Here is a 13,558-nt window from a genome sequence, read left to right as displayed (position 1 = left end):
GCCCCTCCCAGGAGAACCTGTGGGCCCCCCCACAATGAGACTAAGCAGGACCATTCAACAGCACAAACCCCCTGTGGAATAGGCATGTCAGCCCACTGTAGTACACAATCGCCAGAGCTGTGTCTAGTAATGGAGATAGAAGGGCGAGTCAGATGATGGAGGGTCCAAGTGAATGGTAATGCATGGACAGAGACAAAACAACAAATAACATGGACAACAGCCTTTTTTTGGACAAACACTCAACACAGTAGACAAGCAGAAAGGAGTGAGAGAAAAGAGAGGGAGGGGTTGGAGATGGAGGTAAAGAAGGAAAAGCTGTGCTCTCCCTCTTTCCGTCTTCTCGTGTTGCTCTTTTCAGCTTGGGGAAGGCAGCAGCACTAATAAGTTCAGCTCTATCCGTCTGCTGCTCGTCATGCGACAGGGGCTACTCTTCTGGTGCCCCGACGTCACTCTGCTTCCCAATTACCACATTTACACACTGCACCTCGTACCGCACGCACGCACACTCCTTCCCTCGTTTACATTTCTGCAGCGCTATTTTAAATGCTATACGTACTTCCATCTCACCTTTCTACATGTATATTATCCATACATGAATTAAACAGTGAGTTAGTTATACAGTGAAAGCTGAGAATGAGCAGCGCCTCTCTGTGGAAGGTGTAGAAGCAGTGCATGAAGACTTAGAGATGCCACCACCTGTAGCTGTGGCCAAACTGTTTATTTTATTTATTTACTCTGTTTATTCAGTTTTACACACACACACACACAGACACACACACACACACACACACACACACACACACACACACAGACACACAGACAAGACAACACAAAGCAATATAAATAATATACTCAACTAGAAAAAGAAAACAAAATAAGAAAAAAAATAGCTTTAAAGATACCATACTTTAGATAAGTTAAACACACCAGGCAGAAGGCTACAAAGGTTAAAGGGCAAAACTGTTTATTTTTAAAGCCCTGCGGTTGTGATGAAGTGCTGAGATTACGCTGAGTGTTGAGTACATCTCGACTCTAGACACCTTGGTGTGCGTGTGTGGTGGCTGGCCTCTAAATGCCACTGCGTCTAGTCAGTACTCAGACCCAACACTGTCTTGACTCAGGACTGGGACAAATATACAAAATTGTAAATCTTTGCAACCTGATTCCATACCATTTGGCCATCTCAGTGAGGCATGTTGTCGACTTAACATCCAGTCTGATCTGATCCAGGATCAGTGTATTACCTGGCCACAGAGCGCTGTGCAATGCTGCCTGGCATCACATCCACCAAGCCAGAGTCTATTAAGATAAGATCCAAACAATAACAGTGCTGTAAGTGGCTGTCCCCACCTCGTACCTCACCCTCCCAGTCTGACCTTTCCTAATTCAAGTTCAGGTTAAGTGTACCTGTGCTCGCTGCCTCTCAATATGTTCTCTCAGGGAGGCCTTTTGGTGAGTCATCAGATAGCGCCGGCTACAGCAGTATTCTCTGAGGTTGGAAATGCCAGGCAGATAAGGCTGCTCAGGTGTTAGGTGTGCACAGATGCGCACACACAGTGCCGGGTGACATTTTAAAAGTCTTCACTGCTTCTCAGAGCACACCAGTTTAGTTTAACATTACCCATTCTCCTCACTGCAGCTTATCCTCAACATAATACTCCAGCCATCACTCTCAGCAGCCAGACCCTTTAATCTTCCAGTCCATCCTGTCAGTCTGTGCCGAAGTTAACTTTCCCCCAGCCACAACTCTCACAGATTAACACACTCTAATGGTCATTAGAGTCTGGCACATTCCAATCTCCAACCGGCTAGTCAAACTCACCACCGAGACTGATTCAGTTCCCGCAGACTCATGGTGACAACACCAGACAATGACGCGGAGAGAGTGATGGAGAAAGTCCCCACTCAAAGGAGGCAATTCACAAACCGGTAGACGTAAACAACGGCAATCACAGAGCAAGTACCTGTAGATGCATAAGGGAAGGTGTGGCTGGGAAAATAGGCAGAAGTGGGGAAAGGAAAGAAGGAAAGAGGGACAGACAGGGTGGTAGAGGAGCTGATCACAGTTGGATTGTGGCCCTTCAGGAGGAGAAATAGAAATGAAACCTAATCATTAAGCAACTCCACACAAGCAGCCCGCTTGAGACTGGGGGAGCCACCGGCAGAACAGCTGCAGGGTTGCCGCAGCAACTGGAATTAGAACCAGGAGGCCGAATGTGAGACAGAAACCAGGTGAAAGAGAAGAGTGTGAAAGAAAGGGAGAGGAATCAAACACCTTTCCAGGTTGCCAAGCGACAGGCGATGCCAGTCAGTGAATGTAGAGCACAGTTGATCAAAGTTGGCCGCTGGGCGGTAATACATCCAAAAATAATTACTGTAAAAAGACCTTTAAGATGTAAACCTGCACTGTCACATATGTCTGTTAGCATATGTGTTAGTGAGTAATTGCAATATGGTTGGAGTAATGACTGGGTTAGATATGTATACCAGACACGAGGATTCCTTTCCCAGCACTGATAGGTTGTTGCGTGGTTTCAAAGGATCAAATCATGTAAGGGATAATTAATGAGGGAATATGCGTTCTATCGATAATCATAAAAAAGGCCTCCCGAGTGGCGCAGTGGTCTAAGGGACTGCATCGCAGCGCTAACTGTGCCACTAGAGATTCTGGGATCGAGTCCAGGCTCTGTCGCAGCCGAGCGGGAGACCCATGGGGAGGCGCACAATTGGCCCAGCGTCATCCGGGTTAGGGGAGGGTTTGGCCGGCAGGGATGTCCTTGTCCCATCGCTCATTAGCGACTCCTGTGGCGGGCCGGGTGTTTCCTCCGACACATTGGTGCGGCTGACTTCAGGATTAAGTGGGCATTGTGTCAAGAAGCAGTACGGCTTGGTTGGGTCGTGTTTCAGAGGACTCACGGCTCTCGACCTTCCGTCTCTCCCGAGTCCGTACGGGAGTTACAGCGATGAGACAAGACTTACTACCAATTGAATACCACAAATTGGGGAGAAATAGGGGTAAAAAAAAATTATACAGACATGGAAATTGTGTTCCACGGCGTGCTAGCAGAGTGGAACTGACCTTCCACAGAGTTGCATTATTTTCCAGAGAACGCATAGAGCCCCTAGTTGATTATCCCTTTAATACCACAGCTATAATTTAACATGACGCTAGAAATGCATTCAACATCCACTGAAGTAGCTAGAACAGTAGTAGCCTTGGTAACCAAAACAAACATTCTTGCTTGTTTAGCGAACTAAACCATCAGTCCTAGCATGCTATTATGAAAAATCCAATAGAACAATGCTAATAATGTTTTCAATATGACCTTTGCTTTCAAAAGCAGCTTAAACATAGAACATGTAAGAATGAACTATATTGAATTCTACCGTGGAAACATACCATGCGTTTTAGAGAAATAATGAACTCTAGAATGCCCTTCAAGCCAATCAGAAACAAGTATTTAACAATGCCATGGTATAATTAAGCAATAAGGCCCGATGCGGTGTGGTATATGGCCAATATACCACGGCTAAGGGCTGTGATTAAGCACGACGCAACTTGGAGTGCCTGGACACAACCCTTAGCCATGGTATATTGGCCATATACCAAACCCCAGAGAAGCCTTATTGCTATTATAAACTGGTTACCAATGTTATTAGAGCAGTAAAACTAAATGTTTTGTCATACCCGTGGTATATGGTCTGATATAACATGGCTTTCAACCAAACAAACCACCCAGTTCATAAAAACATTTGTTTTTACTGTTCTAATTACGTTGGTAACCAGTTTATAATAGCAATAAGACACCTCTGGGGTTTGTGGTATATGGCCAATATACCACGGCTATGGGCTCTGTCCAGGCACTCCGCTTTGCGTAGTGGTCAAGCATATTGGTCATACACCACACCCCCTCTGGCCTTATTGCTTAAATAAAGTACACCAATCAATAACAGCTTGGATAAAGTCTATATGAAGCGATTTGAGGTTTCATCCACCATAGAGTTGTTTCTCTCACATAGATCACAATAGTTGTTCTCATTAAAGTGTCTGTAATGCCGTGTCTTAACTAATTGTGAGTGGACCGATCCACTGCCAGGCCAGGTCCTCCAGGGCCACTCCTGCTGTGCTGAACGGGAGAGACAGAGCGTTGGGAGCTCCTTGAGCCTGGCAGCCGGCTGGCAGGCCAGCCAAGGGTGAGTGACAGGTCAGGTGAGCGACGCTGGGCCAGTCAGGCGTGGTGAAACCAGCAAGCATAGAGCATAGCAAATCCACTGAATATAAAAAATACAAATAAAAAACAAAAATGTAAAAACACACTCAATGATCTTAAGTGGCGTCAATTAAGTGGCGTCAAAACCTGGAGCAGCCGTGAGGGAGGGGGACATGGGGATGGAGCCACTGACCGAGGAGCGGATGAGGTGAGGTGGAAGGGGGCTGGGGGATGAGAGAAACCCAGTGACAGCTCCTCTAAAACCCTGAACTAATTACTCTGTCTCCATAAAGAGACACTGGTCTCTGATCACTGCTAAGGGCTCTCACTGCAGGGTCAGCCCCGCACATTACTCATACATACACCAGCCTGCACGAGGGCCTTCACACACAGAACTATTTTAACATACATACTTGTAATTTAATCTGAGAAATACCGTGTGGGCGATGGTCAATTTCTACATAACGGATTCTGTTCACCTTTTGTTCCATCTAGACAGTTGTTTCAGATCATATTTAACGATTTGTTAAGTTTACTAGAACGTCTACAAACACTTTTTCATAAAAATCCTCCGTTCTCCCCAGTTTACAGTTGTCACCGGTCATTTACAGTTACAATATCCTCCCCTCCCTCATCTCTCACACCAACACTGATAATTATTCCCCTTTTCACACCTGTAAGTCCTTTATTAGAAATGAAGTGTTACTTTAGCTTTTTGAAGACAGACACATCTGAATCATATATTGAATGATTCAATGCTGCCACCTACATCGAATTCTGCTGTCTTTGCATCCACCCTCTTTCCTCTCCTTTCATTTCTTTGCGTCATTCATTTATTCAAACCCTAAATCTCACACCTTCTCCCATCTAAAAGTAACCTTCTTCCTCTCTGTCAACAAAATTCTCCCACTCCTAGTTATTTTTCTCTCTCTCAACATTTCTCTCAAGTCTCTTCAAACCTGCCACCAGTCACTGCCCCACCCAAAATCACCCATCTTCCCTGTGTTGGTACACCCTCCCCCCCCTTTACCTCCAACCCAGGTGGTACTCACCCAGATCAAAGTCCCTCAAACATCTGTGCTGCTGGCTGATGCCATGGCTGGGCCAGCTGGGCCCTCTGTCTGTCAGTCTGGGAGCAGTCCTCTATCTGTACGTCTGTCTGCGTCTCTGGCTGTGTCCCTCTGTTTACCTGGGCCTCCTGTCCGGCTGCAGAGAAGGAGAACACAAACAAGAGATTGAGAGGAGTGTGAGTTCATTGTGAAAAACAACCATTACAAAAAACCTTGACGCAAGACACATAGTCAGCGGTTTGTTTGTATCTGAACAGACTCAGGTACCTACTTAACGTGCACGCACAATAATACTTTGGGAATGTGTAGTGTAGGTTTAGTTAGGAAAGTCCAGCCAGACAGTACAAGGTAGGGCCCCAGTAGTTCAATCAGAAGGCCATCTCAGTGAGACTCCAATAACAGTGCTGTCTGTCTGGCCTCTCTCTCCCTGGCTGAACAGTTCCAGTCTATGGTGGAGGAGAAGTCTGTCCGTCTCCTTCCCTCTCCCTGTCGACATGGCTGAGGTGGCTCTGTCTCCCCCATGGAGGGGCGGGATTAATTTAGTGCGGTGTCTGATTTGAGGTGAAACCAGACCGATGCCAAACAAAATAATTAAAACACTTCATTATGTCTAGTAGGGATGCACAATAAAATCGGTGAGCATTTCGGAAAAGGCCTATATTAGTAAAAAATGCCAACATCGGCACGATGTCTTGCGCCAATATGCAAAACCGATGTTAAAGCTGATGTGCATACCTATATAACGTAGGTAGATGACGTGCATACCTATATAACGTAGGTAGATGACGTGCATACCTATATATAACGTAGGTAGATGACGTGCATACCTATATAACATAGGTAGATGGCGTGCATACCTATATAACATAGGTAGATGGCGTGCATACCTATATAACGTAGGTAGATGGCGTGCATACCTATATAACGTAGGTAGATGGCGTGCATACCTATATAACGTAGGTAGATGGCGTGCATACCTATATAACGTAGGTAGATGGCGTGCATACCTATATAACGTAGGTAGATGGCGTGCATACCTATATAACATAGGTAGATGGCGTGCATACCTATATTTATTTTATTTTATTTATTATATTTTACCTTTATTTAACCAGGTAGGCAAGTTGAGAACAAGTTCTCATTTACAATTGCGACCTGGCCAAGATAAAGCAAAGCAGTTCGACAGATAAAACGACAGAGTTACACATGGAGTAAAAACAAACATACAGTCAATAATGCAGTATAAACAAGTCTATATACAATGTGAGCAAATGAGGTGAGAAGGGAGGTAAAGGCAAAAAAGGCCTTGGTGGCAAAGTAAGTACAATATAAAGTAAAATACTGGAATGGTAGTTTTGCAATGGAAGAATGTGCAAAGTAGAAATAAAAATAATGGGGTGCAAAGGAGCAAAATAAATAAATAAATTAAAATTAAATACAGTTGGGAAAGAGGTAGTTGTTTGGGCTAAATTATAGGTGGGCTATGTACAGGTGCAGTAATCTGTGAGCTGCTCTGACAGTTGGTGCTTAAAGCTAGTGAGGGAGATAAGTGTTTCCAGTTTCAGAGATTTTTGTAGTTCGTTCCAGTCATTGGCAGCAGAGAACTGGAAGGAGAGGCGGCCAAAGAAAAAAGAATTGGTTTTGGGGGTGACTAGAGAGATATACCTGCTGGAGCGTGTGCTACAGGTGGGAGATGCTATGGTGACCAGCGAGCTGAGATAAGGGGGGACTTTACCTAGCAGGGTCTTGTAGATGACATGGAGCCAGTGGGTTTGGCGACGAGTATGAAGCGAGGGCCAGCCAACGAGAGCGTACAGGTCGCAATGGTGGGTAGTATATGGGGCTTTGGTGATAAAACGGATTGCACTGTGATAGACTGCATCCAATTTGTTGAGTAGGGTATGTTTTACATGGGTATGTTTGGCAGCATGAGTGAAGGATGCTTTGTTGCGAAATAGGAAGCCAATTCTAGATTTAACTTTGGATTGGAGATGTTTGATATGGGTCTGGAAGGAGAGTTTACAGTCTAACCAGACACCTAAGTATTTGTAGTTGTCCACGTATTCTAAGTCAGAGCCGTCCAGAGTAGTGATGTTGGACAGGCGGGCAGGTGCAGGCAGCGATCGGTTGAAGAGCATGCATTTAGTTTTACTTGTATTTAAGAGCAATTGGAGGCCACGGAAGGAGAGTTGTATGGCATTGAAGCTTGCCTGGAAGGTTGTTAACACAGTGTCCAAAGAAGGGCCGGAAGTATACAGAATGGTGTCGTCTGCGTAGAGGTGGATCAGGGACTCACCAGCAGCAAGAGCGACCTCATTGATGTATACAGAGAAGAGAGTCGGTCCAAGAATTGAACCCTGTGGCACCCCCATAGAGACTGCCAGAGGTCCGGACAGCAGACCCTCCGATTTGACACACTGAACTCTATCAGAGAAGTAGTTGGTGAACCAGGTGAGGCAATCATTTGAGAAACCAAGGCTGTCGAGTCTGCCGATGAGGATATGGTGATTGACAGAGTCGAAAGCCTTGGCCAGATCAATGAATACGGCTGCACAGTAATGTTTCTTATCGATGGCGGTTAAGATATCGTTTAGGACCTTGAGCGTGGCTGAGGTGCACCCATGACCAGCTCTGAAACCAGATTGCATAGCAGAGAAGGTATGGTGAGATTCGAAATGGTCAGTAATCTGTTTGTTGACTTGGCTTTCGAAGACCTTAGAAAGGCACGGTAGGATAGATATAGGTCTGTAGCAGTTTGGGTCAAGAGTGTCCCCCCCTGTGAAGAGGGGGATGACCGCAGCTGCTTTCCAATCTTTGGGAATCTCAGACGACACGAAAGAGAGGTTGAACAGGCTAGTAATAGGGGTGGCAACAATTTCGGCTGATCATTTTAGAAAGAAAGGGTCCAGATTGTCTAGCCCGGCTGATTTGTAGGGGTCCAGATTTTGCAGCTCTTTCAGAACATCAGCTGAATGGATTTGGGAGAAGGAGAAATGGGGAAGGCTTGGGCGAGTTGCTGTTGAGGGTGCAGTGCTGTTGTCCGGGGTAGGAGAAGCCAGGTGGAAAGCATGGCCAGCCGTAGAAAAATGCTTATTGAAATTCTCAATTATGGTGGATTTATCAGTGGTGACAGTGTTTCCTATCTTCAGTGCAGTGGGCAGCTGGGAGGAGGTGTTCTTATTCTCCATGGACTTTACAGTGTCCCAGAACTTTTTTGAGTTAGTGTTGCAGGAAGCAAATTTCTGCTTGAAAAAGCTAGCCTTGGCTTTTCTAACTGCCTGTGTATAATGATTTCTAGCTTCCCTGAACAGCTGCATATCACGGGGGCTGTTCGATGCTAATGCAGAACGCCATAGGATGTTTTTGTGTTGGTTAAGGGCAGTCAGGTCTGGGGAGAACCAAGGGCTATATCTGTTCCTGGTTCTAAATTTCTTGAATGGGGCATGTTTATTTAAGATGGTTAGGAAGGCATTTAAAAAAAATATCCAGGCATCCTCTACTGACGGGATGAGATCAATATCCTTCCAGGATACCCCGGCCAGGTCGATTAGAAAGGCCTGCACGCAGAAGTGTTTCAGGGAGCCACTCAGTGATGAGTGGAGGTCGTTTGACCGCTGACCCATTACGGATGCAGGCAATGAGGCAGTGATCGCTGAGATCTTGGTTGAAGACAGCAGAGGTGTATTTAGAGGGGAAGTTGGTTAGGATGATATCTATGAGGGTGCCCGTGTTTAAGGCTTTGGGGAGGTACCTGGTAGGTTCATTGATTATTTGTGTGAGATTGAGGGCATCAAGTTTAGATTGTAGGATGGCTGGGGTGTTAAGCATGTTCCAGTTTAGGTCGCCTAGCAGCACGAACTCTGAAGATAGATGGGGGGCAATCAGTTCACATATGGTGTCCAGAGCACAGCTGGGGGCAGAGGGTGGTCTATAGCAGGCGGCAACGGTGAGAGACTTGTTTTTAGAGAGGTGGATTTTTAAAAGTAGAAGTTCAAATTGTTTGGGTACAGACCTGGATAGTAGGACAGAACTCTGCAGGCTATCTTTGCAGTAGATTGCAACACCGCCCCCTTTGGCAGTTCTATCTTGTCTGAAAATGTTGTAGTTTGGAATTAAAATTTCTGAATTTTTGGTGGTCTTCCTAAGCCAGGATTCAGACACAGCTAGAACATCTGGGTTGGCAGAGTGTGCTAAAGCAGTGAATAGAACAAACCTAGGGAGGAGGCTTCTAATGTTAACATGCATGAAACCAAGGCTATTACGGTTACAGAAGTCGTCAAAAGAGAGCGCCTGGGGAATAGGAGTGGAGCTAGGCACTGCAGGGCCTGGATTCACCTCTACATCGCCAGAGGAACATAGGAGGAGTAGAATAAGGGTACGGCTAAAAGCTATGAGAATTGGTCGTCTAGAACGTCTGGAACATAGAGTAAAAGGAGGTTTCTGGGGGCGATAAAATAGCATCAAGGTATAATGTACAGACAAATGTATGGTAGGATGTGAATACAGTGGAGGTAAACCTAGGTATTGAGTGATGAAGAGAGAGATATTGTCTCTAGAAACATCGTTGAAACCAGGAGATGTCATTGCATGTGTGGGTGGTGGAACTAATAGGTTGGATAAGGTATAGTGAGCAGGACTAGAGGCTCTACAGTGAAATAAGCCAATAAACACTAACCAGAACAGAAATGGACAAGACATATTGACATTAAGGAGAGGCATGCTTAGTCGAGTGATCAAAAGGGTCCGGTGAGTGGAGAGGTTGGTTGGTGATTTAGACAGCTAGCCAGGGCATCGGTAGCAAGCTAGCATAGGATGGAGGTCTGTTGTTAGCCACCTCTTGCGTTCCGTCAGTAGATTAGTGGGGTTCCGTGTGGTAGAGGGGATTAATCCAAATCACACAACAACAACAAAAATAAAAACAATAGATATAGTTGTAGAGGCCCAAGAAGAAAACATAATAATAAAAAAATTAAAAAATTGCCCGATTGTCTATTCAGATAGCAGCCGGTAAGACAGCTAACGGTTAGCAGGCCGCAGATGGGCGTTCAGGTAACGTCGCGACGGAGGAGCCAGCCGAATAACTCCTTCGGGTAGATAACGTCGGCAGTCCAGTTGTGAAGGCCCGGTGGGGCTCCGCGAAGGCAGTAAAACGGGTCCGGATAGGTGACTGCAGCCCAGGTGTGATTGATGGAACTCAGGAGTGATTGACGGAGCTTGCTAGCTCCGGAATAATTGATGTTTGCTCCGGAATCGACGAAGGCCGATAGTCACACGGATAGCAGCTAGCTAGCTGTGAGATCCGGGTATGAATGTCCAGAGAGCAGTCGAAATCCAGGGACATGGAGAGAAAAATTGGTCCGGTATGTTCCGTTCCGAGCCGCGCTGCGCCGTACAGAACTGGCGATAGATTTTCGAGCTAAAGGATAGCTGATGACCACAAACCGTGGTTAGCTGAATACTAACGATTTGCCAGTAAAGGAGCTAACTAGCTTCTGAACTAGCTTCTGGATTAGCTTCTGGCTAGTTTCAGGCTAGCTTCTTGGAGTTTCTGGCTAGCTTCTTGGAGGATTACAGATCTGAGGTAAATAATACTTTTTTATAAATATACATTGGTGAGGCAGGTTGCAGGAGAGTGTTTTGAAGATGAGTTGATGGAAAATAAAAATAAAATGTATGAAAAAGTTGTAAATATATATATATATATACACACACACACACACACACACATATATATATATACATATACATATACATATATATACAGGACACGACAAGACGAGGACAAAAGACGTCTGAACTGCTATGCCACCTTGGTTGAGATATATAACGTAGGTAGATGACGTGCATACCTATATAACATAGGTAGATGACGTGCATACCTATATAACGTAGGTAGATGACGTAATGACGCCATGAAAAATACAGCGCTACACAGAACAAAAGCATTAAAATACTAAGTGCACACTTCCAACAACTAAACAAGTTCAAGTCCAGCAGTCATTTGAAAGAGTAAGAAAATTTCAGCGAGACAATTCAAAGGCAAAATCCATTAACGCCAAGATAAAGGAATTCATTGCCCTTGACAATCAACCCTTCTCTGTTGTGGATGATGTTGGCTTTCGTCGAAACGTACATCTATGATCTCACGGCTATTAGCTTCCCGACTGACATTTGGACCAGCGATGTCAGCCCGATTAGCATGCTGAGTCTGACAGCACAGTGGGTCGACAAGGATTCCGTACTGAGGAAAGTCGTATTGCATGCTGAAGAATGTGCTGGTTCTCATACCGCTGCAGCCATTTCAATAGCATTAGAGAACATGTTTGAAACATGAACACAGTCCTAGCGCCATTCGAACAACTGACTGGAGAAATAAGCTAATCAACTGTGTCTGCAGCAGACGTGATACCCCTCTGTCATGGCATTGAAAACGCCTGCTCAACAAAACTGCCAACAGACCGGGGGGTTAAAACTTACAAAAGTACTCGAGGCTGTGAACAAGCAATTCAGTGGCATTCTCTCTGAGCCTCTTTACTGTGTTGCCATCAAACTCGATGATAGGTACAAGGACCACTACTTCGATGCAGACAAGGAACAGGGTTTACTTGAGATGTTACATACACAGCTGGACAAGATGGAAACGGACACAGAGACTGTTTGCACCGAGGAAGCCAGGCATCGGACAGACAGATCAGAAACTTAACTGCTTGACATTTATGATGAAATCCTGGTTGATCCCCAATGAGCCATCACATCTCCCAAAAACATTTTCAACATGACTCACCGGTCTCTACATTGCAGATGAGTTGAAGGCCGTCATCAATGACCTTGGACCACAGAAGGTATTTGCGCTGGTGACAGACAATGCTGCAAACATGAAGGCAGCTTGGTTTAAATTGGAAGAGTCCTAGCCTCACATCACACCCATAGGCTATGCTGCTCATGCATTGAATCTGCTCCTCGAAGACATCATGGCACTGAAAACAATGGATACACTCTACAAGAGAGCCAAGAAAATGGTTAGGTATGTGAAGGGTCATCAAGTTATAGCAGCAATCTACCTCACCAAGCAAAGTGAGAAGAATAAGAGCACCACATTGAAGCTTGGGGTGGTGTTGTCATCATGTTTGACAGTCTCCTGGAGAGGAAGGAGTCTCTCCAAGAAATGGCCGTGTCACAGTCTTCCGATATGGACAGCCCCATCAAGAGCATCCTCCTGGAAGATGTATTTTGGGAGAGAGTGGTAAGCAGCCTGAAACTCCTGAAATCTTTAGCAGTAGCCATTGCACGGATTGAGGTAGACAGTGCCATTCCGTTTTATGTTCAGACTCTGCTTGCAGATGTAAGAGAAGATATCCGTACTGCCCTTCCCACTTCACTGTTGCTCCAAGCAGAGGAAACTGTAGTTCTGACATACATCAAAAAGCGTGAAGACTGCCTGAAGCCCGTACACGCCGCAGCGTACATGTTGGACCCAAGTATGCTGGCAAGAGTATCCTGTCTGGTGCAGGGATCAACAAGGCCATGGTGTCATCACTATTGTGTCTCGCCACCTTGGCCTGGATGAGGGCAAGGTTCTAGACAGTCTGGCGAAGTACACTTCCAAGCAAGGGCTTTGAGATGGAGACGCAATATGGCAGTCGTGCCAACATATCTCATCAGCCACCTGGTGGAAGGGACTTACTGGATCTGAGGCTCTTACCCCTGTTGCCTCCAACATCAACCGCCTCAGAGGGCAACTGGTCCTTGTTTGGGAACACACACACCAAAGCATGCCACAGGCTGACCAATACAAGGGGTGAAAAATTGGTGGCCATCTGGGCAAATTTGAGGCTTTTTGAGCCTGACAATAAGCCACCCTCAACGCGGTTGGAAAGTGACAGTGAAGATGAGGCCTCAGAGGCTGATGTTCAAGAGGTAGACATTGAGAAGGTCCAGGGAGGACGCCTAAGAGGAAGACAACCAAAGCTTTAGTTTCTAGACTATCATTTTACAGATGTATGTTGAAAATGTTTTTGGGAGAAGTGATGGATCATTGGGGATCATTCAATATTCACTTTTGTTGTTCAGTGAAATTATCCCATGTGAAGAGTCAACTCATTTAATTAAAGTTCAATTTATAACTAAATTGTTTTTTTTATTTCTATTGGAAGGATTTAATCATTTGCAATTATGTCTACTTATGATAAGATAAAAGGTTTCTGTTTCTGTCTCCATATGATATGGTAAACATATCCAATGCAAAAAAACATTACATTTAAATGGCATTAATATCAA

General features: G+C 45.2%; 1 protein-coding gene across 1 annotated transcript in view; it reads right to left on the bottom strand.

Moving 5' to 3' along the window:
• The window catches only part of LOC109878682 (speckle-type POZ protein), a 102,356-nt gene that overhangs the window by 72,094 nt on the left and 16,704 nt on the right, over window positions 1–13,558 (bottom strand). The window contains exon 2 of the mRNA XM_031827969.1: window positions 5,264–5,417. The gene's annotated coding sequence lies outside the window, so the exon portion shown is untranslated. The remainder of the gene's footprint in view (window positions 1–5,263; window positions 5,418–13,558) is intronic.

The sequence above is a fragment of the Oncorhynchus kisutch genome, linkage group LG6 (genome assembly GCF_002021735.2).
Source record: "Oncorhynchus kisutch isolate 150728-3 linkage group LG6, Okis_V2, whole genome shotgun sequence".
Classification (NCBI taxonomy): Eukaryota; Metazoa; Chordata; class Actinopteri; order Salmoniformes; family Salmonidae; genus Oncorhynchus; species Oncorhynchus kisutch.
The sequence above is the reverse complement of the archived record's forward strand: the minus strand, read 5'-3'. Positions and strand labels throughout refer to the sequence as shown.